At 45.6% G+C, this 27,457-nt stretch overlaps 1 long non-coding RNA gene across 2 annotated transcripts; it reads left to right on the top strand.

Annotated features, from left to right (window-relative positions):
- Window positions 1-1,231: 1,231 nt before the first annotated feature.
- On the top strand, window positions 1,232-25,134 carry LOC127753975 (uncharacterized). 2 transcript variants are annotated; one of them, XR_008012736.1, is made up of 4 exons: window positions 1,232-1,518; window positions 1,637-1,802; window positions 1,891-1,958; window positions 24,775-25,134. It is a non-coding gene; the product is annotated as an uncharacterized LOC127753975 (long non-coding RNA). The 2 variants fall into 2 exon arrangements; XR_008012737.1 differs by lacking the exon at window positions 1,637-1,802.
- Window positions 25,135-27,457: the final 2,323 nt, after the last annotated feature.

The raw sequence follows: 27,457 nt of genomic DNA, 5'->3' as shown, positions 1-27,457 counted from the left end.
TCAGGCGAAGGTGTGGTTCCGGAGGTCCTGCTCCTTCCGATCTCTCGTGCGCGCAAGTGATCAGAAGCGAGACAGCACAGGCGCACGCGGAGGAAGAACACCAGGGAGAAAAGCAAGCGAATCGCGGAGGAAGAACACCAGGGAGAAAAGCAAGCGAATCGTTCTGATTGGACTAGCGGCCTCCTTAGATAGCAGGAGAGATTCGGCTAGTTGCAACACACGCGTCGTGGGATCGTGGGCCGTTACGGAGGCAGTCGTGGGAATTTGGTTGCAAGTTGCAACACACGCGTCGTGGGATCGTGGGCCGTTACGGAGGCAGTCGTGGGAATTTGGTTGCAAAAGAATAGAGACGTGACGCACGCACGCCCGCCAGCCACGCCACGCCCTCGGCCTCGGCCCGGCGCGCGCGCGTGTGTGGCTTTCCGACTCCCACCTCAACCGGTCAACAGGGAGCCTCCAATAACTCCCTATTTAGGTTGAGATACTCCTCGCTTAAATCCTAAGGTGGTATTATTATCCTTAACACTTATTATGGGCCTTTGAGATTTTAATAGAATAAATCGGGCCTAGCCCAATTATTCTAATAGGAACTCTGGGATAGGACCCTCTCCGGCTATCCTGAGAAATCTCGGGAGAGCTTGGAGGTTGTTCTCCGTTAAGAGTAGGAGAAATAAGTTTGGCATTCTAAAACAGAGGGGGAAGTTCTCCGTCAATTAAATTATTTGACTAGTCCAATATATACAAGTTTTGCAACTTGCAAACAGTAATATGATTGCAGGACAGTATTAGATCTTTAATACATGGAGAACCAAATTTTTATGGCAAATTCCCTTACAAGAAGTTCATGGAGACATCCAATTTCCGGAGTCTTCTCGGCAGCTCTGGTATCTGCCCAGTTAGTTTGTTTGAATTGAGAAATAATGAATCCAACCAAGTCAGATTCTGTATACCTACTGCTATAGGCCAGTGGCGATTTTAAGGGGTAGGCTCCATCAGGCTCTAGCCTACCCTCTGATTTTTGCAAAAAAAAAATTAATAGATAGCTCAATCTTCAGGGAAAGCCATGGCAGAGTTCTTGTGGGGAAGAAGATGACCAGCTACGAAGCGGCAGCAGGGCAGCGCTCGAAATAGAGACGAAGCGGTACGCAGCGCAGCGCTGGAAAAAGATTAGGCCCAAATGCTCAACTATGGCCCAGCCCAGAGACGAAGGCAGAAGCAACGCCTGATGCGGTGACGCCCCCAATTCGGCAAGCCAATTCCCCAACCCTACCAGGTGACGACGAGACCGGGCGGCGGCGGCGGCTGCGTTGCGAGTTGCGACGGGCGGCGGCAAAAGTGAGCAGCAAGGGCGCAACCGCCGAACGGCCGAAGGCCGGCCGCAAGCGGCGGCACCGATGCGGCGTGGGCACTGCCGCACTGGGTAGGCCATAGGAAAGCAGCAGCAAGGCAGCAACTAGCAGAGCAGCATGCGCTAGCGATCCAGCCGATCCAAATCCAAGTGCCGAGCGCGCCAGCGCGGTGAGTCAATCACTGTCATTCCATCTTTTATTTCTTTTGATTTAAGCAGCATCAGCAGTTAGATGATGGGATTTTAAAGAATTGAGCCTCACTATTTGATAGTTTGATTCATTGATAGATTAGCGATGGAGAAGAAAACAACATTGTTAAACTTTCAACTGATGAGAGTAAAAATCAACCAAAAAGGCCTCAAATATTCAAAAAAATTGATGATGATGCAATCATGAATAGATTTCAAGCATTGAAAACCCGCAGAATATCATTGCCTCGTAATTCAATTGCAGGTATTTGTAGACTAGTGGTTGGCCAAATCTTTTAGTTATTTTTTTTACTTTCCTATTGTCACTAATTTTGCTATTATTATATGCATAGGTGGCTGCTCACTTTAGATGGTTGATGCCTTGATGCAAATATGCAATCACTCATTTCCCGTTGGCAAGGTACTTCTATTTCATCGTTTTTTTAATCATGTATGTGTTGAAAAACTAGTGTAACGGTAGTTTTCATGAACTTAGTACTTTGAGGTTGAGCCTATCCTCAATTTCTATCCTGGATTCGCCACTGGCTATAGGTCCACTAATGCTGTTGTTTTTAAGATTGAGAAAGCTTATGCTCTTTAAGTGAGATATCTCATTTGGCGACATTCCAGTCATGTTGTTGCCTTGCAAACTCAAGTATTTCAATGGGCTTAAATAACATCGTGGCAACTTCTCAACAAGCTTCGTTATGTTCCCAGATGATAGCCCCCCATCAAGTAACAGTGTTGTCAATTCACAAAGATTTTGCAAGTCTACTGTCATTGTGGCTCTGTTACCGTTATCGAAAAAATATAGCTCTTGGAGGGACCTCATTCCTCCTAGTGCATCAGGAAAGGGACCATCAAGATAGGTTTGAGAAAGGTCAAGGATCTTAAGGCTTGTTACTTTCTGTTGGCGGATGGCATGAGGCCCTTTGACTAAATCTGCCGAAACCCGTGGCGAAGGCTATGGAGCAAGAACGGCGTGAGGCAAAGAGTCGTACGAGTGCCTTGCCAGGCTAGAGGCGTCTCGGGCGAAGGGTGCAAGGCGAAGACTATCTGCCGAAGGAAGACGACTTCGCCATGGCAAGTTCGCCCCCGCGAGGGCCGAGGAAGCCTTTCCGGCCCATCAAGCCTAAGGCCTACAGGGTCGGCGATCGCCAGACGACCCATTAGGGGCCCATGAGCCCCTATAACATTATGTACCCCTGTAAATGTCCCTTTTGTGAGGGTAATCATGTAAATTCCCCTATACAACCTAAACCCTAGTAGTAAGAACCTGTAATGGGGTTATAAATAGTCCCCTAGGGCCATGTAATGGGGGGATCCAAGAAGAAGAATTCAAAAATTCAATACACTTCGTTTCCTTCCAACCACTGTTGAGTAACCACGTCCTTCGACGTATGCAGTTGTCATTTCGACAACACTTTCCAAAACCAACCTGATGCGATTGAATGGCCAAAGTGGTTCCCAGAGAGATCAAGCTTCTCAAGTTTTGTCTGGTTTATGTGTGTGAAAGTCTGGTTTGCACTTGAAAGTGAGGAACCCGAAAGAATAAGAACCTCAAGGGATGGAATTGTGTTCACCACAAGAGGTGATCGATATATCATTTACTGCGCTTAGGTTTACGCTGCTCATGTCAAGGTACTTAAGTTGATGTAGATTGGTTAACCATGAGATATCTACTGAGTACATATCAGTATCCATGAAACCGAGGTTAAGGTGTCGTAGATTTGAAAGGTTACCAAGCTGAGGAGGCACTCTACCAGACAATATGGATGTTTCAGACACATCAAGATATCTTATGTTCTTCATTGAACCAAAGTACTCTGGGACATGGCTGGCTTCAACTGGATAGCCAAACTTGTTAATAGAGACATCAAGCTCCATAAGTTTTGCGAGGTTTCGTTGTGTCAATGACTGAGTTTTGCCTGGAAGCGAGGAGCAAGAAAGATGGAGGGCCACCAAAGATACCCAAGTATCACAAAGGTGGAGCGACAAGGAATCAGGGTAGTACAACCTACACGAATTAGTGCGACTACTGGGTAGGTCCGTCGGTTTGGCACGCAAACCGAGGCCAAGCAAGTTAACGTGTGATTCTAATAAAGCAAGTTGCAAACAAAATAATAATGATTTTCTAATTATAGGGGCAATTGGTCAAAGGGTGACTTGCCTTGCTCAAGGTCTTCACGAAGCTTCACGAATCTTCCAGAAATCCACGATTGACGAAAATCCGGTAACTGCAACTATACGCAAACAATCGAAATCCTAAACAAAAGACCAAAAGAAAGATCCTATTTAGACTAATTAATAGTTCCATTGGATAGATCTCAATTTTACGGAATTATTGGAAGTGGAACGGAATCAATCGGTGTTACGAATCGGGAGATATGAATTTTCTAAGGATTATTTGATTTTCTGTCTAAAGGAAAAGGAATTATTAATTCCCTTGAAAAAGATAATGGAGGAGGGACCGGAATCAGACTTTTAGGCCAAGCGTGAGGCGCGGCCCAAGGAATTTGCGTGCGCGGTCGAGGCGAGTGGGCCGGCGCGCGGGAGTGACGGCCCACGGCCGAGCGAGGCGCGGCCCAAACGGACAAGACGCGCGGCAGGAAGCCGGTGGACCTCAGTCCACGACGCGGGGTCCCGGGATGGGGCCCACCTATCGGTGGCCAGGTTCACCGAGGAGAGGTTTTATGCGGCGCCGCACTAGGGTTTTGGTGGGTGCGGTTTGCACGGGGTGCACCGAGAAAGCCAAATGGCGGTGGGCCCACTTGCAGCCGCACGGCTCTTGTGGACCGCCTGCACCAAAGAAAAGGGACGAAGGGGGCGCTGACCGATCTTGCTGACCCGGTTGCGACCAATGTGGCGCCGATGTGGCACCTACGTGGCAGCTACGTGGACTGGCGAGAGGAGAACGAAGGAGGCTGGCGGGGAACGGACAGCGGGAGGCGGCGGAGTTCACCGGAGCTCGACCTCGACGTGACGTCTTCGGCCAAAGGGAGCACACTGGTGTGAAGAGGGATACGAGAGGAATCGATCCGAAGGCTCTAATTCGCCGGAAGGAGTTTGACGGCGGCGGATTTCGACGGCGATCGTCGGCGGTGAGCAAAGGGGATACAGCGGAGGGGAGACAAGGATTCAATCCAAGGCGACGAAAGCATCTCCGGGGTTCGAGGGACTCGTTCCCGGGCTCGGATGGAGTGAGGGGACTACGAGGGAGGCTGGCGACCAGCGGCGACCTCCGGGAGCGGGCGGCGACGGCGGCCATGCCGATCGGTGGCGCCGCTAGGAATTAGCTCCTACGTGATCGGGGCGACAATGCCGAGCTATCTAGCGAGCTAGGAGAGGTCAAGGGATGGGAACGGAGGGACTACCGCGTCGGGAAGAGGCGCCGGAAGATGGCCGACGGCACGGGGCGTCGGCCTCAGGCCGGGGAAGAGGAAGGAGATCGAGGGCGCCCGGAGTCCTCGTCTCGCGTTCACGCATGCACTGGCCTCCGACGCGTGCGACGGGCGAAGAGACGAAGGCAAGAGGTGGGAGAGGCGGCAAGGCGTCAACAATGGCGCGACGGGTGTGAGGCGAGCGAAAACGAGAGAGGAAGGGGTTTGGGGTGGCCTGGGTTTTACACTGTTTCAATTAAGAGCGAAATGCAAAAGTTCTATCTTGTTGTTAGTATTGCAAGTTTATGCAGCAGATGTTGCAGTCATGGCATAGAACAAATAAATGTATATATGACTATATGAGCACAGAGCTCTTCTAGACTTATGGTAATATACACTGTTAGCCTCTTGCCTTTAGTTCAGGAAGCTCAGAAAAAACAAATCAAGAGGATAACCTTATCTGGAACAAGAAAACAATATATGCTAGCTCTGATGACGGCTGATTATTACAAATTATCCAGTAATATTGCGTGCATTACAGCTGGGTTCTTTTTTAGGGAAAACAACATCATGAGCAGGTTCAAAGGAGCCCTGACAAGAAATCCTATCTTACTACTATAAAGTTATCCTCACTAACTCCTTAAGCTTAACATGCAAAGATACCACATCATCATCCACTAATAAGATGCCACATCATCATCCACTAATCCACTAATTAACAAGATGACACATCATCATCCACTAACAATTATCACATTTAAACATCATGCAAACATATTATATCTTTATAGTTTTTATAATTTAACAGCTTTTCAAATACAAACATGTTAAATTATCATCCAACATAATTCACATAATGTTTCAATGTATATCTTTATTATGTTTTATGATTTCCTATATACATATATAGTTTATCCTCACTTAGTTAGTGGCTAAATGATTAATCTATGGTTCAAATTGTCTTTCTCCTTTTTTTTTCTCTAATTAAGTCATATCACATCAATTGTTTTTAGCCTTTAGATAATTAATCTACGGTCCAAACTATCTCCCTTCTTTTCTTCTTCCATAAAGTCATACAATCTTACTTTTTACATTTGAATCACCATTCTACATACTATTTAAATTTAAATTATCATAAACCACATTAATTTACTTAATCTGATGTTATCTAGCTATCTTACACGTTATTTTTTTTATTTGTTATCATACTAAATTCCCGCAGCAATGCGCGGGGTTCCACATAGTGTTTTATAAGATAAGGACAACCAAATTTTAAGGTAAAGACCCTCACAAGAAGTTCATTGAGACGTCCAATGCCTGGAGGCTCCAACATTTAATTTCTTTAAATTTCTTCAGCTTTCTATACTGTTCTATAGGCATTTGAAACGGCATTTGGCTATCCACATATTCTAGCTTCATTGATACCTTATTGCACAAAGGACTGAGTTCTGCAAAGTGCTTGTCCTTCAATCTTTTAATCTGTTGATGTATATAAAAAAAAAATCTGTCGAAAAGGCTACATGAATGGGAGTACTGGAATTCAAAAATAAATCTTTTCAATGAACTTTAGGAAGGCGTTTCTAAAATAACATGAACATTGGAAAGTTCCAACAGAGTGCAGTTTGATATAAATCCTCTTGCCAGTCACCTGTACCTGGACGTCCAGTTTGAGCAGTGGAGTCTACAAATACTGCATCAAGAGCAAGGCTGTCAAAATTTAACAAAAAGAAATGGAAGTCATCAAATATCAAGCCAGCAAAAGATAGCGAGGGATGCCACTAATAAGTGGAAAAATTGCTGTATATGTTAGAGTTCGTGTCGAATATGTGTACGTAGTCGGTTACAGTTTAGGACTTGGAGTTGTAATAGGTATTATGACTAGAGTATGAGTCGGACTCTATCCTAGTATTTCTCATAAATAGAGGGTCGTGCCTATTGTAACCGCATGGCGACTTAGCATAGCGAGAGGGAGCGGCTGCCGGCGTCGACCGGCTGTGAGTCGTTGTAACTCTGATATACTGTATATGTTGGATCGGTGAGGAGCGCCCATAATCAGTGCCCCAGAGATGTAGGCTACGGCTGAACTCCGTTACCAAATATCGTGTCTCGGTGTCGTCATCGTTTTGGATCTCCTATGGTGTTTTCTTCCGCGTTTAGCTATCAATGTCGATTTCGGGGCTGGTTTTATAACAAGTGGTATCAGAGCCTGCGGGAGGTCCATGGTAGAGGCGCGATGGAGGTGCCCCACACTGCGTAGCTTGCTTGTAATGTCCAGGGAGGGGCATTGGCGCAAGGTGGAGCACGGCGGCGATCAACGGAGTCTTGATCGGTGGATTGAACACTTCTGGCGGCGGCCAGAACCGTCGATGGCTGCTTTCAACAGGGAGATGACTAGACGTGCTCGAGTTGATGGCGGCGGAAGCGATTGGCGATCCAATCGGTGGGTCGGACACTTCGGGCGGGTGGTCCGGACTTTCTGATGAGCTACTCTCGACAAGGAGATGTGCGGCCGCACGCTCGGACTGATTGAAGCTGGAGGCGATCGGCGTTCTCGATTAGTGGATTCGAACACTCTGGGCGGGGTGGCCCGGGCCTTTCGATGAGTTGCGTTCGACAGGTAGACGGCTAGACATAGCGCTCGGGTTGTTTGGCGGCTGGGAAGACGACATGCGACTTGTCGACTTTGGCTCGCGACTAGATTGATGGCGTTCAATTGGAAGTCGGAGGGGGTGGATCCTGTAGGCTGTTTTGGAGGTGTTGACGAGGTATTTGCACTTCAAAGGCGGCGTATTAGCGATGGATGGCAGGACTAAGCCTAGGGCATCTAGACTGTCATCTGGTGCTGGTTCCAACCCTAGACAGGTCTAGTTCAACTGTTTCTAGCACAAATCAAGAAAATCACGATGACAACAGATCAGTGGCACTAGTCATTGCTGTAGTCGGCAAGTGGTGTTTGGCGGTGGTGCTAGGTTCCGCTGGAGATACGAAGAAGCCTAGAAGGTCAGGGTCGCGGCGGTGTGCGCGTTTTGCGTCGAAGCCGAGCCGGCAGCGGAGATCAGGGTGATGCCGAGAAGGAGCGGGCTGAGCTAGGACGTGCAAGGTTTGGTGTTTCGTGATGCAGAGGAAGACTTGGCCATGGAGTTATGTATGTGTCGGTCACGGCATGGACACGACCGAAGACAAGCTGGATGGATACCGCGTTCGACACAGGAGGGAGTTTGATACGGATTCGATTTGGACTGGAAATCGGACACGTTGTTTTCCCAATAAACGCACCACGGGATTGCGACAAAGCAATCGAAACAAACCACAAGGCATGGGCGAGATCTTACCACCGATTTCGTGGGCAGCGTGGTTTGGGGCGGCGAGTTCACGGGCGGCTAGAGGCGTCATTGCAGGCGGCATGGTACTCGGTGGCGTCCGTCGGAGCTCGAGCAGGGGCTTGCGGCGGCGGTTACCGGCGTGGAACCGGAGCCGGACTTTGGCGACGGCCGCTCCCAGGTGCGGCAGGCGACGCGCGGCTCTAGGGCTGGATAACGAGCCAGCTCGTCTCGTTAAGGCTCGGCTCGTTTGAGCTCGTTATCTTAACGAGCCAGCTCGGCTCGGCTCGTTAATGTTAACGAGCTATAAGGCTAGCTCGGCTCGGCTCGTGAGCTGGCTCGTTAGGCTCGTTAACGAGCTATATCTTATTAATATCATATTAATAATTTCAAATTTAACATTTTATTATATATTAACATAATAATAAACACTAACTAATATAATACTTACTGAATATGAATAGTTTTGATGTAACTAAAAGACTAAGCACTAGTCAATAAATACTAAGTTCATGAAAATTTGGTGATATTTTATACTAACGAGCTAAACGAGCAGCTCGCGAGCTAGCTCATTAAGCTCACGAGCTAAAAGGCTAGCTCGACTCGACTCATTAAGACTACGAGTTTGAGTCGATCCGAGCCGAGCTTGCTACGAGCCCATCCGAGCCATGAGTTTCGAGCTTTTTGTCCACCCCTAGGCGGCTCCTCGCGGGGTCGGCGCAGGTGACGGCGGCAGGAGGCGGCGGCGCCACAGGCGGTTTCCGAGGCAGGCGGCGGTGTTTCTTGCGGGGCCGGTGGCGCAGAGCGGCGGCGTGAGGAGCAGGAGGTGGCAGCGCATCGGGAGATGGGGAGCGAGAGAGGGCCGAAGGAAGGAGAGAAATCGATCTGATTCCTTTGACCGCTCGGTTTGACTGGTTTTTTGACCCAAAAATAAAACCGAACCGGTTTTTTTGGAGAAAAAAGGGGTTGGTTTTGTCCGGCTGGTGACTGTGCAAGTTTAGTCGGTGGGTCAATTAAATCATGGTAGATCAATTTACTCAGGGCGACAGCTGATCAAGTTGATTATCGTTGATGGCGGCGACGGTGGTTTCCAAATTTGAGGTGGTGAAGTTCGATGGCACCAGGAATTTCGTTCTCTGGCAGATGAGGCTGAAGGATCTGTTGGCTCAGCAGGGGATATCCAAGGCTCTTGAGGAGACGATGCCGAAAAAGATGGATGCTGACAAGTGGGATGAGATGAAGGCGCAGGCAGCTGCAACAATACGTTTGAGGCTCTCGGATTCTGTCATGTACCAGGTCATGGATGAAAAATCACCAAAGGAAATTTGGGACAAGTTGGCAAGCTTGCATATGTCCAAGTCGCTGACGAGTAAGTTGTATCTCAAACAACAGCTGTATGGTACTATGGTTTGCAGAGGCAAGAGGAGTCAAATCTTAGGAAGCACGTGGATGTCTTCAATCAGTTGATTGTGGATCTAAGCAAGTTAGATGTGAAACTGGATGATAAAGACAAGGCCATAATTCTTTTGTGCTCGCTTCCACCGTCTTATGAACATGTGGTGACTACCCTGACGCACGGCAAGGATACTGTCAAAATTGAGGAGATAATTTCGTCGTTGCTTGCTCGAGACTTGGGAAGATCAAAGAAAAATGAGGCAACGGAGGCTTCTCAGGCTGAGAGTTTGCTGGTCAAGGCAAAGCATGATCATGAAACGAGGGTGCCGAAGAGCAAGGAGAAGGGGCACGGTGCTATAAGTGTCATGAGTTTGGACACATAAGGAGGAATTGCCCGTTACTGAAGAAGAGGAAAGGTGGCATTGCAAGTTTAGCAGCTCATGGTAATGATTCAGATAGCAACAGTCATGAGATTCTCACAGTGTCTAACGAGAAGTCTGGAGAAGTGTGGATGTTGGACTCAGCTAGTTCCTATCATGTGACATCAAAGCGGGAGTGGTTCTCTTCATACAAATCTGGTGATTTTGGTGTTGTTTACTTGGGCAATGACACGAGTTATCGTGTTGTTGGAGTGGGCGATGTCAAGTTCAAGATGTATGATGGAAATGAAGTGCTACTTTCAAATGTGAGACACGTGCCGGGACTAAGGAAGAGTTTGATTACGCTTGGGAGCCTACATGAGACAGGTTGGTTGTATCAGGTGGATTCTAATAGGAAGATCATGAATATCATGAAGGACGACAAGACTATTATGACTGGTGAGAGGACAAGCTCATGTTTGTACAAGTTACAAGGGAGTGCTGTTGCAGGTGGAGTCATGGAAGATGGGTATGCTGGTATTGCTGTGCACAATCCTGAAGGCGGCGAGCCTAGCGTAGGCTCATTGGGCGGCTCGGCGTGAGCGGCGGAAGAACCAACTCAAGTCCTGGTACACGGAGGTTCAAGCAAGTAATAGATTCAAGTTGGCGTGACATATTCGCCAAGGTGGAGTTTGTTAGAGATTGTATCGAATATGTGTACGTAGTTGGTTACAGTTTAGGACTTGGAGTTGTAATAGGTATTAGGACTAGAGTATGAGTCGGACTCTATCCTAGGTTCTCTCATAAATAGAGGGACGTGCCTGTTGTAACCGCATGGCAACTTAGCATAGCGAGAGGGAGCGGCTGCCGGCGGCGACCGGCCGTGAGTCGTTGTAACTCTGATACACTGTATATGCTAGATCGGGGAGGAGCGCCCGTAATCAGTGCTCCGGAGATGTAGGCTACGACTGAACTCCGTTACCAAATATCGTGTCTCGGTGTCGTCAACGTTTTGGATCTCCTATGGCGTTTTCTTCCATGTTTAGCTATCGATGTCGATTTCGGGGCTGGTTTTTTAACAAGGGTTGCCTCTAACAAGTGGAAAAATTCCTGGATATAGCATTTACATAAATATAAGTACAACCGTCATGCTGCTCCAAACCTTATGAAGGTTGCTGCTGCTGTGAAATGTTAAATCCAGGAGCTTGCCAGGCCGTTTGATCAGACTGTTGGTGTCCTTGTGTCTGAACACGTCTCTTTGTTTGTGAATTTAGAATACTGACATTGGTGGAGAAACCGTTTGTAGTCCCGGTTCGTAACCCCCCTCTAGTCCCAGTTGTCCAACCGGGACTACGAATCCGGGACTAAAGATAGCGATCTTTAGTCCCGGGTGAAATAACCGGGACTAAAGATCAGTGTACCATTTTTTTTATTTGCATGGCCCTGTTTGCTGCATGGTTGATTATATATATATATATATATATATATATATATATATATATATATATATATATATATATATATTACAATACATATATATGCATATATATAGAATACATATATATAAATATATGTATGTGCGTATGTGTATATGTATAAATACATATATTACACACATATTTATAATTTAAAGCACTTAACATTTTATGTGCATATATGTTACCAAAATATATATTAACACTAAAGTAAATGTACGTACATATATAAATATATATATATATACATGCATGTATAGTACAATTCATTTGCTCACTAGCTATAGCTACGACTTCGACGCCGGCGTTACGTCAGAAGAGGAAGGACCGACGTTATGAATTGTCGATCCGTCGTAGTAGAATTCACCATCGGGATTAAGGACTTCTTCATTGATGAACCCCATTAGTTGTTCTTGATAAAATCCTTGTGTGGGAGATTTTCCCTCATGTGAATACGCTATCATTCGAAAAATAATGACATATCAATATATGAAATTAATAAACAACTTAACAAATCGATACACAATGAAATTTTGAACGGTTTATGTATACGTACATCGAGCTCTCGTGTGGTGTATATTTGGTTTGATAGGCAGTGGGCATACTCGCATACGTAGTAGCCGCATAAGTTAGTTCCCTGGTCCTGCTTTGCACACTACATGAGAAACGATGAGAGATTTAATATACTCTTTATATTAACTATAATTATAGATTCAATTCAATATAATTTTGGATCATGCATGTACTCACTAGAAAATAAAACCTTCGTCAAGTTTTTCTTTCCAAGTCCCGCGGACCAATTGACGGAACCGATCCCAAGCCCTACATGTGCAGTTGCAAGCTATGATTAATTAATTATTACCCGAGATCAACATAATAGCAACAGAGTCCCGCGACTTTGGAATAGATGGCATTATATTACCTGTCTATCAGTTGGAAGACCTTGTCAAAAACCTTCTCCTCTTTATTCATTGAGTCGTACACAGTGACTCTGCATGCGTCCAAGTCGAAAAATAATAGGACCCAGTGGAATCTGGAATATGCGTGAGATGATATAAATATCAGAATGTACATGTTATATGTATGGGAATGAAATTTGTTCGAATGACAATAAAAACTCACTCTGTGTTGTACGGCAGTAGTATGAACGTCTTGAAATGCTGCTGCGTTAGGAGATGGACGAGATTGTCCTTTGTGTCTTTCTCGTACTTGTCGATCATTTCGGTGTTGATTTTCCGAGGGTCGATGAACCCAGTATCGTAAACCCCCCGCCGTCGGGCCCTTTGAATCTCCATTCTACAACGATGAAAGGAAATTATTATTGCTTACATATATGCCAGGAGCTAATTATTGAACGAAACAAATCGAACTCAAAGATACTTACAAAATCCATGCGCTCAGAAGAGAGACGTTGAGGGCGTCCAGATGGTACAGATCGAAGACATCCTTGAAATGGATCCATAGAACATCTTCTCCTTGCAAGAAGTCGGGGTTTCTGATCCTCGCTCCGAACATCTCTCTACCCTTGGTGCTCATTTCCATGTACCGTTCATGGAATTTGTACATTTGTGTCAGTAGGGACTACAGCTGCTCAGGCCTGACAAGCGGTTTACCGAGTTCAAACTTATAAGCCACTTCCGCCTTCGGGATTGGTGCGCCTCCAACCAACTGAGCCACAGTTAGACCGGTGTCCGAAATGAAATCCGTTATGCCAAAGTCTTCGCCGGTCACCAATGGCTTGACCTCTTGGTTTGGTTGTTCTCCAAGTTGAGGAACTGGTTTGGACTTCTTGTAATAGGCTTTCCTAAGTGTTCGGTCATAGTCCGATAGCTTTAAGGCCTCCTTGTTTGTGGTGGACATTCCCTTGAAGAACTTCTTCACGCTCAGGTCAATAGGTATCTTCTTTTCAGGACTCCGAGGCTTGAGTTGCCTCTTCACTTCTCCTGCCACATAAGCGTCAAGCTCCTCTTGACTGCAATAGTACGGCGGCTCCTTGTTTTTGGTGGCGTCAACTTTGGCCTTCTTCATTGCCCTTGTGCTGGCAGGAGGTGGAGCTTAGCGAGACCTTGTCTTGGGAGGTGCAGGCGAACACGGTGGAGGTGGAGGTGGAGGAGGCGGAGGAGCTGGAGGAGATGGTGCAGGAGGAGACGGCGGAACCGGCGGAGATGGTGCACGAGACGCCGCTTGTCGCCCAGGGAGGATGATGTAGCGCTTGCACCATAGTATAATGGCGTGGCTTGTGTCTCGTAGATGCGTCTCACCGTCTCCTCCTGGGTAGTCCAACCCGAGGTCCTCGTACGCGGCTTCCACCAGCTCAACTTCGACCCTCGAGTATCCTGCTGGAATCGGCCTGCAGTGGTAAGTCCCTAAAATGTCCGTTGGGATGGCCATTCCCGACGCCACCATCACGTGATGAGAGGTTATCTATTAGTAATCAACCTAAGCAGCAACTTGCGGAACGTACAAGTCAAAAATCATAAAACTACGAGCATACCTTGATTGATAAGTTCTTGAAGGGAATATGCTGCTCACATGGTGTCTGCTAGTGATCTCATCAACGAGGCAGGTGGTTTCGTCCTGGGTTTGCATGGCGTCCATGCTCTGTGATCCTACCTGCCCCGTTGAGGCGCAGTTGCTACGATTGCCTGATGGGCTGACCATTGGAGGAGGTATGTACGGCTGGGGATCCTGGGACCGATGTGCTGCCATGCGTTCATCCACCTTCCTTGCCACCTCCTCTTGCATGCTGAGCTCGTAGCTCGATACCCTGTACTCAAGATCTGCAATCTTCGCCTCGGTATCTCTCTTGCTCCTCATCCAACTCCTGTACGTGTGGATGTCCTCCTTGAATCCAATCTTCCAGGGAATCATGCCTTTCCCTCGTGTTCGTCCTGGATGCTCGGGAGTCTGTAGGGCGAGTGACAGCTCGTCCTTCTCTCTGTCGGGTCGGAACGTGCCCGTTAGTTGATTGGCAGCTTCGCGTATCTGATCGCTGAAGACCAGGGAGCCATCAACTGGGTTAAGCGTTCCACCGTGAGCATAGTACCAGAACTTCGATCGATCCGACCATTTAGCGGTGGCCGGTTCTATAACCACCTGACCCTAAGTGGTGATGGTACTTCTTCTTGGCGGCGTTTTCCTTGTTTTTGACCATCATCGCTTGCCCTTGTTGCCCTGTCTTGTAAGCAATGAACTCGTCCCAATGATCCCTTAGCTTTGGGAATACGTCGAAGTTCGGTGTTAGTCCCTTCAGGATGTATTTCTTGTACAGATCTCCCTTGAAGCTCTGGAACTGTTCGGCCATTTTCTTACGAGTCCAGGGTTTCACTATGTTCTCCGTACCCGCAGGGAGCGTGAATGTCTCGAGCATTATGGTCCATAGCATCTCCTTCTTTGATTCCGGGACAAAGCTGTCATTATCCCCGCGTGCCCTTGTTCTGCGCCAGTACACCTTGCTGACAGGCATGTTATCCCTCACAACCCAACCGCTGTGGCGTACAAAATTCTTGGCTGCTTCTGCCGGGGCACTAGGTCAGCCGTCTGTGTCCACCTCAGTTATGACGTGCCGACCCTCTATCTTCTTCGCGGCACCTCGTTGTCCGCGTGCCCTTTTCTGTCCAGCGGAGGGATGACTTCCACTAGCCTCCTCCTCGTTCCCCTCCGCATCCCTCTCCACGTTCCCCTCCTCGTTCAAGTACTGGTTTGGATCCTCGTTCCCCTCTTCTTCGTTCTAGTACTGGCTGCTTCCCACTGCGATTGTATCGTACAATATCTGTTCCTCATCGCGATCAGCCAACTGTTCATAGAAGAAATATTTGCTAAGCGTAATATTAAAACTCTACTAATCTTGTATTAAAACTCAAATAATCATATATGCTAAGTCTAAGTGTCGTGTATTAGAACCCTAGATAATCATATATGCTAAGTCTAATTAAGTTCCGTATATTAAACCTCTAATAATCTTATATTAAATCTCTAACAATCTCTAACACTCACATATGCTAAGTCTAATTAAGTTTCGTATATTAAACCTCTAATAATCTTATATTAAATCTCTAACAATCTCTAACACTCACATATGCTAAGTCTAATTAAGTTTCGTATATTAAACCTCTAATAATCTTATATTAAATCTCTAACAATCTCTAACACTCGCATATGCTAAGTCTAATTAAGTTTCGTATATTAAACCTCTAATAATCTTATATTAAATCTCTAACAATGTCTAACACTCAAATATGCTAAGTCTAATAATCTGATAATCTCTAACACTCACATATGCTAACTCTAATAATCTAATAATCTTATATTAGAAATCTAACAATCTTATATTATATCTCTAACAATCACATCTTTACATCACTTGTCTGCGCGAATTCCTTCGAGGGCTAGCTACCACTTCGGCTTGAGGGACGACGACGACGACGTCTTCTCTGCAACATGCAAAAAAAATGTATTAGTCTAAACGCAAAGGAACATATATTGTATTTCACGTTTTCAAGTATATATAATCATATATATATATGCTAAGTTCAACAATAGTTTAATTATCTCGTTCGTACACGTTTCGCTCGCGCTCGTTCTCACACTTTTAGTAAAAGTGCATTCACGTTTCAATCACGTTCGTTCGCGTTCATTCACGTTTCAGTCACGTTCGTTCGCGTTCGTTCGCGTTCGTTCACGTTCGTTCGCGTTCGTTCGCGTTCGTTCACGTTTCGTTCACGTTCGTTCGCGTTTCAGTCACGTTCGTTCGCGTTCGTTCTCGTTCGTTCACATTTCGTTCGCGTTCGTTCGCGTTCGTTCACGTTCCCCTCCGCATCCCTCTCCACGTTCCCCTCCTCGTTCACGTTCGGGCGGCCGGGGCGGCAGCGGAGCGGCGGCGTGGCGGCGCAGCGGCGTGGCGGCAGCGCATTGTGGCAGCGTGGTGCGGCGGGGTGGCGCGGCGCCGTGGCGAGCTTGAGGCGGGGGCGGCGGCGGGGACGCGGCGTGGCGAGCTCGAGGCGGGGGCGTCGGCGTCGTCCCCGTGGCGGCGTTGGCGGTGGCGGCCGCGTGGAAGTCGGGGTCAGCATCGGCGGGAGGTGGAGGAGGGATCGGCATCGGCGCGTCTACGTCGGCGGCGGCGTCGGCAACGAGCTAGGTGGCCGCGGTTTGGAGAGAGAGAGAGAGATCGAGATCGAGAGAGAGAGAGAGAGGGGCAGCGGCGGCTCTCACCTGAGAGATGCGGCGGTGGCGTCGGTGGCGGAGGCGGCGAGGACCGCGAGACGATGGCGGTGTCGGCGTGGGGATGCCCTAGGCAGTGGCGGCGAAGGAGAAGCCGATCGGAGGAAAAACTTCTAAGTGTTGGTGGAGAAGACGAGGGCGCATCGGGAATATATATACCCCTAGATCTAGATCTTTAGTCCCGGTTGTTCTCACCAACCGGGACTAAAGATATTTTCCCGCTATTTCCAAATTCTTTTCAAACCCGGTTAGGGTTAAGAACCGGGACTAAAGATAATAGCACTGAATATTGAATTTCGTTGCATATGTGTTTCTAAAATAGTAAATAATGCATTAAAATTATTTAAAGTCGAAAAATTAATGACAAAACCTTCGAAAAATTATCGTTGTCTATAGTAAATTAAGTGGATAATATATAATAAGCACGTGAATGATTTAAAATTGTTAAAAATTCTAATAATCATATATAATTAGCATATGCATGATATTAAATTGTTAAAAATTCTAATTAACATATGTAAATACCACATGCATGATTTAAAATTAATAAAAATTCTAATAATCATATATAATTAGCATATGCATGATATTAAATTATTAAAAATTCTAATTAACATATGTAAATCCCACATGCATGATTTAAAACTTTTAAAAATTCTAATAATCATATATAATTAGCATATGCATGATATTAAATTGTTAAAAATTCTAATTAACATATGTAAATACCACATGCATGATTTAAAACTTTTAAAAATTCTAATAATCATATATACCTAGCATATGCATGATTTAAATTTGTTAATAATCATATATAACTAGCATATTCAATACATCCAAAATAGTTTACATCGTGTACAAAACAATTACGGCAATACATCGGCGGTGATGGTTCTCCTCACTATTGTTCCTTCCTTGTGATCGCTACGTGAGTTAGGGGTGTCTTCATTTGATAGGAGGATGCTAGGGTCAATCGTCACCGTGAAAGGGGGTTGCCCATCAAACTGATCGTAATCCTCATCAGTCTTGTCCTCTACTCCGACGATTTTTCTTTTGCCTGGGAGAACCACGTGGCGCTTCGGCTCATCAGGCCCTTTGCCCTTCTTTCCTTTGCTAGACATGTCCTTCATGTAAAAAACTTGCGTTACATCATTGGCAAGGACAAAAGGTTCGTCCGAGTATCCAACCTTGTTAAGGTCAACCGTTGTCATCCCACTGTCATCAATCGTTACGCCTCCGCTAGTCAACCTAACCCATTGGCACCGGAACAGAGGGACCTTGAGAGGTCCATAGTCAAGTTCCCATATCTCCTCGATGGCACCGTAATACGTGCCAGTGGTACCATCGTGTCCCATGGCATCGATACGAACAACACTGTTCTGGTTCGTGCTCTTCATGTCTTGGGCTCTTGTGTAGAATGTGTACCCATTGATCTCATATCCCTAGAATGTCGCAATCGAGCCAGATGGACCCCTCGCCAGGAAGGCCAGTTGTTGGTTAATCGTCTCGTTACCCATGAGATGTTGTCGCAGCCACGCGGAGAAAGTATCAATGTGATGCCGTGTAATCCATGCATCGGACTTACCGATGTTTCTGGTGCGAACTAGAGCCAAGTGCTCCTTGATGTAAGGAGCCACCAATGAAGATTGTTGCAGAACCGTGAAATGGGCTTTACGGAATAAATTGTTGTCTACCGTTATTATTGCTTTCCTTCCGAGAGTCCCTTTTCCCCGTAGTCTCCCTTCATGGCGTGATTCAGGTACCCCGATTGGGCGAAGATATTCAATAAATTCTACGCAGAATTCAATGACCTCCTCTATTCCATACCCCTTGGTGATGCTTGCCTCTGGACGAGCACGGTTACGAACATACTTCTTCAGAACGCCCATGTACCTCTCGAAAGGAAACATGTTGTGTAGGAACACAGGCCCGAGAATACTGATCTCTTTGATAAGGTGACAAAGCAGATGCGTCATTATATTAAAAAATGAAGGTGAAAATATCAACTCAAAGCTGACAAGACATTGCACCACATCATTCTAAAGGGCTTCTAACCTATCCGGATCGATGACCTTCTGCGAAATTGCGTTCAAGAAAGAACATAGCTTTGTTATTGTTGCCCGGACATTGTCTGGGAGGATACCCCTTATTATAACTGGTAGCAGTTGTGTCATCAACACGTGACAGTCAAGAGACTTTAGGTTTGTGAACTTCTTCTCCTTCGTGCTTATTATTCGCTTTATATTTGTGGAGTATCCAGATGGTACGTTGATGCTCTCCAAGCATTGAAACATACTTTCCTTCTCTGCCTTGCTAAGAGTGTAGCTGGCTGGACTCAAGTAATGGTTGCCTTTCTCCTTTGGTTCCGGGTGAAGGTCGCCGCGTTGTTCCATATGCTTCAGATCATTACATGCTTCCAGTGTATCTTTCGACTTTCCATATACACCTAGGAAGCCAAGAAGGTTTACGCAAAGGTTCTTAGTGAGGTGCATCACGTCGATTGCGTGGCGGACGTCCAAGAATTCCCAATAGGGTAACTCCCAAAATATGGAGTTTTTTTTCCACATCGCCGCGTGACCATCTTCGCTCTCTATAGGTTGGCTGCCAGGCCCCTTTCCAAACACTACTTTAAGATCTTTCACCATAGCAAACACTGTTTTCCCGCTGCGATGTTTAGGCTTCATACGGTGGTCTGCCTTATGTTCAAAGTGCTTGCCTTTCTTCCGTACCGGGTGGTTTGCAGCAAGAAATCGATGATGACCCATGTACACAACCTTCCTACAGTGCTTAAGATACGTACTTTCTGTTTCATCCATACAGTGAGTGCAAGCCTTGTACCCCTTGTTGGACTGTCCGGATAGGTTGCTAAGTGCAGGCCAATCGTTGATGGTTATGAACAGCAGCGCTCGTAGGTTAAACTCCTCCTGTTTGTCCTCGTCCCACACAGGGACACCTTCCTTCTTCCACAACAGTTTATGATCTTCGACCAGTAGTCTTAGGAACACATTGATGTCGTTACCAGGTTGCTTGGGGCCTTGAATAATAATCGGCATCATTATGTACTTCCTCTTCATGCATAGCCAAGGGAGGAGGTTGTAGATACACATCATAACGGGCCAAGTGCTATGGCCGCTGCTCATCTCTCCAAAAGGATTCATGCCATCCTTACTTAAACCAAACCGTATGGTTCGTGCGTCCTTTCCAAAGTCTTTAAATTTTCTGTCGATGTTTCGCCACTGCGAACCATCGGCGGGGTGTCTCAGCATCCCGTCCTGTTGACGTTCTTCAGCGTGCCAACACATCATTCTAGCATTCCCCTTGTTCCTGAACAAACGCCTTAGCCGTGGTATTATAGGGAAATACCACATCACCTTAGCAGGAATTCTCTTCTTCGTTAACTGCCCGTCAACCTCACCTGGATCATATCGTCTAATGTTGTATCGTAGTGCTTTACAAATAGGGCATGCTTCTAGGTTCTCGTACTCCTCACCGCGATATAGGATACAATCATTCGGACATGCGTGAATCTTCTGAACTTCCAGTCCTAGAGGGCATACTATCTTCTTAGCCTCGTACGTTGTCTCGGGCAATTTGTTTTCCTCCGGAAGAATGTTCTTGACGAGTTTCAATAAATCGCCAAATGCCTTGTCACTAACACAATTTTTTGCCTTCCATTGCAAGAACTCCAGAGTGGTATCCAACTTTTTGTGCCCCTGCTCGCAACCTGGGTACAACGACGTTCTATGGTCCTCTAACATCTTGCCCAATTTATGGGCCCCCTTTTCACTTTCGTAGTCCTCCTTGGAATCCTGCAACATCTGACCAAGATCATCCGCAACGTCGTTATAATCAGCATCTCTGTCCTCCTCGCTCGTTTGATTTCCTTCAAATCCAGCGTACTGAGCAAAGTCTGGAATATTGTCCTCTTCTACTTCATCTTCTTCCATTTCAACCCCTTGCTCTCCGTGGGATGTCCAACAATTGTAGCTTAGCATGAACCCCGACTCAAACAAGTGGAAATGAATAGTCCTGGATGCAGAATACTCCTTCTGATTCTTACACTTATTGCATGGACAACAAATAAAACCCTTCTGCTTGTTAGCTTTGGCCACTCTCAAAAAATAATGCACGCCGTCAATAAACTCTTTGGACCGCCAGTCAACGTACATCCATTGCCGATCCATCTACATGAAATAAAAAAAAATCATACAGAAATAATCATTCGTACAATAATGACAGTCATACAATAATGATAAAATAATCACAAACTCTTTCAATAGTCATACAATAATGACATATCATTATTCATACAAAAATTATAAAAATAGTCCACCAAATAATTCTTATTTATTATTTTTGAAGTTTTAAATTCTTTTAGTTTTCAATTTAGTTTGTTTTCTTTTATTTAAGATTAACTTTCACTATATTTTCCTACTCAACTATTTTATAAAACCTTCTTTATCAAATAAACAAAATTTCTATATATTCTTTCTTTTCCCACACAAATTTTCTCTCTCATCAACTTACAACAAAATTTTAGAGACAAAAAAAGTGTGCAAAACATAGCTCCAAATGTAATATGACCAAAAAAACATTGGAGGATGAAGTTGCTAACCTTTTAGGCACCTCCGATTTGTATATAATCACCAAAGTAAATTCACTTGAAATTTTGGCATGACCTCCCCTCTTTTTTGAAGAAATTTTGAAGCTTGCTCGGGCTGAAGGAGGAAGAAGACATATATATAAAGGGGTGGGACTTTAGTCCCGGTTGGTGTTACCAACCGGGACTAAAGATCGACGGGATCTTTAGTCCAGTTACGATCTTTAGTCCTGGTTGGTATCCCGGAGGGGGGGGGGCTGATAAGCCCTGACAGCATTTGAACCGGGACTAAAGACCAACCGGGACTAAAGATCAAATATGCCTGTTACCCTTTTTAACCGGGACTAAAGATGATCTTTAGTCCCGGTTTTTATTGCAACCGGGACTATTGTGGAAATAGCCCGACCGACGAAAGATGGTTTCTCCACTAGTGTGATAATCTGCCTCTCGTATTTAGGGATTTTTTCTGCAAGAGCAGGCAGAATGTCGCCCTTGTTAATTTGCAGGAATCACAGTATGCGCTCCAACATTTCTTTAAATTTCTTCATCTTTCCATACTGTTCTATAGGCATTTGAGATGGCATTTGGCTATCCACATATTCTTGCTTCCTAGATATCTTATTGTACAGATGATAGAGTTCTGTAAAGTGCTGGTCCTTCAAGTTCCTCACCTGCCAGTGCATAAAACATAACATAAACAAATTTATTCGAAGCTTATATGGAGATGAACACAGAAAAGGAAAATAATCGATGAATTATGTATCCTTAGGGAACGACTTAGAATCGGGCGCCCGATAGGGAGGGGGGAAAATCAAGCGCTAACGTCAGCATGACGTATGTCGGCAAAACCACTTTAAACTACGTTTTCTCTTAAATTATTTATCCAAATCATGATTTGATTGCACCATTAAATTCGTTGTAATTAAATCTTTAAAACAAGACAACACATGGATATATTTCGACGAAAATTTTTTTAGCTTATTATTGAATTATTTTTAAATGTTGCACGATGTTCCACCAAGTATATTGAAATTGTTTCACTAAGTAGATCGAAAATGTTTCAATCGTTTAAATCGCGCGTTGTTTAAATCGCCCGATCCCCCCCCCCCCCCCCGCGCCGGTCGCCCGAGCAGCAGTATTTTCATTATCGTTAAGTTGAGAAATATGACAGTGATAAGATTTCTCATTAGCAATTACCCCATCCGTCACAAAATATAGCAACCTAGGATTGGATGTGACACATCTAAGTACTATGAATCGGGCAGATTCATAGTACTAGGATATGTCACATCTGGTCCTTAGGTTGCTGTATTTTAGGACAGAGGTAGTACATACATAGGATTCAAAAATAAATCGACATTTGTTAAATGAATCATGGTATATTCGTTCAATTTAATTAGTTTAATGATCAAGGAAAATGCTGCAAAAGAAATTTTATACCATGTGCTCCAGTCCCCGCACATAGAGATTCCCCATCTATATCTTAAATACTGCTAGAGTACAGCACATCTACATGCCATACTAGTAGTGCATCAATGTACCAAAAATTCGATACAACTTTATTCGTTTCTATAACAAGAAAACACAGGAGTTGGTGGAGAAACGACCAAAAAAGAAAAAGGAAGGAAAAAGGAACCGAGGGACAATGGGGATTGGAAAACGAGTAAAACTATTCTAAAACTCAAAATCGTGCCAAATAGTTGTTGCCTTAGTTTTCACCATGCTTAGGCTGTTTATTAAGTTTGTGGTGCGAGTGTTTAGTGTTAGTATATTTGATATTTTAGATATTGTGTACGCTCCTTCATATTCGAGGAAAAGAAAGCTCAAGTTTATGTCTTGTTTCGTTTTCTTTTAATCTAGATCAGGATGATCTCAGCTTCTTTATTTTGGAGCTTGTTTATTATGAACTCTAGAGAAGTCATGATGAATTAGAAGCTTGGGAGAGCCAAAGTGATTTTAGCATGCCTTACCATTTGATACAACTACTCTTGCCAATCACCTGAACCTGAATGTGTTGTTTGAGTAGTGGAGTACGTAGATGGCACATAAATGTCAAGGTTGTCAGCACACAAAAAGATACATTAGTGGCGATGTTATCAAATACTCCCTTCGGGTCGATAGTACTTGTCGTCATATATAAAAATATCAACAATTGAAATATTTTTTAAAAGTAATCATATTTTAGAAATTATTCATAGTCAAAGATTTTAAACTTTGACCTCACCATTATCCAAAATGACAAGTATTATCAATCCAGAGGAAGTAGCAAGCTACAAACGGCATGAAAAGGGATGGCATCGGCGAGTGAAATCTGCTCATGCTTATAACTGGAAAAAATTACAGAGAGAAGTGACCAAAGGAAAGATTGCAAAAAATTTACTGCACACCTGGAGAGGCCTGCGGTTGCTGTGGAATGTTCGAGTTAGTAATTTGCGTAGATGATTGGTGAAACTGTTGTTCTTGTTTGCGCACAGGCTGCCTTCTTTGTGAACTTATGGCATTGATAATTTGCCTCTCGTATTCTGGGATTTTTTTCCCAAATAGTAGGCTGAATGTTCTCCTTTTTAATTTCCAGGAAATGCAATGCGCGCTCCAAGAATAATTTAAATTTTTTCATCTCTTCATAATGATCTATTGGAATCTGAGGTGGCATGTGTCTCTGTAGCTTTTGAAACATCTCATCTCATTGCATAAATCAGTGAGTTCAGTAAAGTATTGGTCCTTCAAGCTCTTAATCTGTGGATAAATAAAGAGATACACACATAAATTTGTACAAATTTTCAGTTCCAACTTTACATGCAAAATTAAACAAAAAGCGTAGAGTTAGGTGGCAAACAGATCAAAAGGAAAGGAAGGGAAAAGTAAATGAGGGGAAACAGGAAGTTTTTTTTTTTTTTTGAAAAAAGAATACTTAACATTCTCTAGTTCTTCTATCAACAATCTAGATCCATGTGAATTGAAAGCTTCAGAGTGCTTAAGGGATTATAACATACCTTACCATGTCATATATCTCATCTTGCAAATAACATTGACCTGGATGATCAGTTTGAGTAGTAATGTGCATAGTTGCTGCATAAAAAGAAAAAGATTGTCAAAACCTGAAACAAGATACTTTGATGAAAAAAAAGAAGGCGTCAATAGCAGGCTAGTACAACATAGAATGGATGCCGGTAGCATGTGGACTTTTTTGTGCCTGCTATCGAAAAACTAAAACCACAACAATGAACTAAAGGTCAGATTGCAAAAGTTATGCAGAGTAGCCTTTACAAAATTACTGCGACTTTACACGGATCAAAATTCGAAAGCACGTTTGATGAAACGTAGGCACAGATCAACTTACTACTGAATGGAACTTCTTGAAGGCCGCACTGTGCCTGAGTATATTGCATTTGTTCATCAATGTTATTTTGTTGCAAGAACATCCCGGCTGAAGTTTGAAAGTTTTGTTGCACTGAAGGCTTCTGTTCCATCCCCAATTCTTGCTGCAGTTGATTCGACTGAGACTGGAACGCTGCCATAATATGCTGCTGTGATTGATGTTGCTGGTTGTGCTGAGACTGAGGTTGCATCAAACCCATCCATTGCTGGTGATCATGCAGTGGGTGCTGAACCTCCTCCATCTTTACTTGTTTTCGCATATGCATCCGTGGAATGTCAGAAACAATTGGCACAGTTTCAAGAAGCTGCTGCTGTAGAGTTGTCATATTAAGATAACCCTGGGAGTCCAATTGTTGTGACTGATGCAGGGACATGGAACCATTTGACTGAACCATGGAATCTTATTTAAGAGTTTGTTGTAATCTCTATTGTATTGGATATATAAATACAATCGCCCTCCCACGTTGGGTCGTGAGGCGTCTCATAATTCTCTACATGGTATCAGATACCGGTTTCCTTCTACCCTAATTCGCCGCTTCCTCTGGCCTTCGCTTTTTCCGCGTTCGCTTCTCTTCCGCTGCCCACGCGACTTCCGCGTCCCCACCACCGCGCCGCGCCCCAGCGATTTCCCCTCGCGATCTCGCTGCGCCCCAGCCCCACCGCGCCTTCCGCGTCCCCACCGCGCCACGACGCACCGCGCCGCGCCCTCGCTCGTTCCGCGCCGCGCCCTGCCTGCATCGCGCCGCGCCGCGCTCTGCCCCCATCGTGCCACGCCGCGCCCTGCCCTGCTCTGCTCATGCTGCGCCGCCTTCTGTCTTCGCCGCGTCGTGATTATTCTGCCTCTCTGCCATGTCTACCGAGTCCACCTCCTCTTCCACAACCTCGGGAACAATGGCATCTACATCATCCAGCTCTACTCCATCTTCTGCTGCCAGTACCGGGGATTCTACTGGCTCGATCTTCGTCAACCCGTATGCCACCGTCAACGTCAAGACTCACATACCAATTACCCTGGAGCTCAAGCACCCCAATTTCAACAAGTGGAAGACCTTCTTCACTTCTATGTGTTGCAAGTTTGAGCTCCTTCCTCACATTGATGGCACTGCACCCCCTCGTCCCGACGACTCGACTTGGGCACAAGCCGATTGTTGTGTTCGGGGCTGGCTGTTCGGCTCCGTTTCCGATGCTATCCTCAACGTCGTTATGGAACCTGACCAGACCGCCCGCGACCTATGGCTCGCCATCAACGATCTCTTTCAAGCAAACAAGGAACCCCGCGCCATCTATCTCAGTCACGAGTTCCACTCAATGACGCAAGGTGACATGCCCATTGCCGTTTATTGTCAGAAGGTGAAGACTGCTGCCGATGCCCTCCGCGACGTCGGCCACCCCGTCACCGAATCTCAGCTTGTCCTCAACTTGCTGAGCGGCCTCAACTCTCGTTTTTCGAGCACCGCCGACAACATCGCCAGCGCCCCTGTTCTGCCCTCCTTCGCCTCGGCGCGCAACACCTTGTTGCTCAAAGAGCTGCGAATTGCCAATGCACACAAGGTCCAGGCTGAGACAGCCATGGTGGTGGCTGCCTCCTCTGCCAATGCCTGCACTTCCGGCACCTGTGCGTCCTCTTCTTCATCACAGTCTCGTGGCGGTGGCTCCAACAACGGTGGTCGCCGCAACCAGCGACGCTACAACGTTGGCCGGAACAACAACAGTGGTGGCGGCAATGGCGGACGACAGAACAACAGCAACGGCGGCGGCTATGGCAACTTCGGGAACAATTTCCAGCAGCAGCAGCACCAGGCTGGGCCACGACCTACCGGCCCATGGGTCTGTTTCAATCCATGGGCTGTGCAGCAGCAGCAGTCTCCCTGGCGTCCCAGCAACAGTGCCGGCCTGCTGGGCCCATATCCTCAAGCACACACGACATTTGCAGGCCCATATGTCTCTCCACCAATGCCGGGCTTGCCACCAATGCAGCAATCTCAGCCCAATTGGGATCAGGCAGGTCTGATTGCTGCCCTCAATCAGTTGTCCGTGCAAAGTCCAAGTCCTTGGGTGCTTGACACAGGAGCCACTTCACAGATGTCCTCTACCGACGGTATTCTCGTTACTCGTCTTCCCAATTCCCATACCTTCATTGCCGTTGGCAATGGTCATACTATTCCTGTTATTTGTCGTGGCACTTCTTTTCTACCTATAGGAACCACTAAATTTGATCTTAAAAACATCCTTGTCGCCCCCTCTTTGGTTCGCAATCTACTTTCCGTTCGTCAATTCACTCGTGACAATAACTATTCCATTGAGTTTGATGAGTTTGGTTTTTCTGTTAAGGACCTCCGTACCCGGCGCGTGATTCTTCGCTCCAATAGTCGTGGTGACCTCTACACTCTACCTACTGCTGCACCTGCTATTGCTGCCCACAGCTTCCTGGCCCAATCCTCTACCCTGTGGCATCGTCGTCTTGGTCATCCCAGTTCAGCTGCTATTCAGACTCTCCACAAATTAGCTATTCTTCCTTGTACTAAGATAGATCATAGTTTGTGTCATGCGTGTCAGTTAGAGAAACACACGCGTCTACCTTTTTCTCGGTCTCAGTCTAGTACATCTTCTCCTTTTGAGCTTGTTCACTGTGATGTGTGGACCTCTCCTGTCTTGAGTACTTCTGGCTTTAAGTATTATTTAGTGGTGCTGGATGATTTTAGTCACTTCTGTTGGATGTCTCCTCTTCGCCATAAGTCTGATGTTCACCAGCATATTGTTGAGTTTGTTGCTTATGTTACGACCCAGTTCGGC

This window comes from Oryza glaberrima, chromosome 11 (genome assembly GCF_000147395.1).
Source record: "Oryza glaberrima chromosome 11, OglaRS2, whole genome shotgun sequence".
Classification (NCBI taxonomy): domain Eukaryota; kingdom Viridiplantae; phylum Streptophyta; class Magnoliopsida; order Poales; family Poaceae; genus Oryza; species Oryza glaberrima.
Note: the sequence above shows the minus strand (reverse complement) of the source record. Positions and strands in the feature narration are given on the sequence as shown.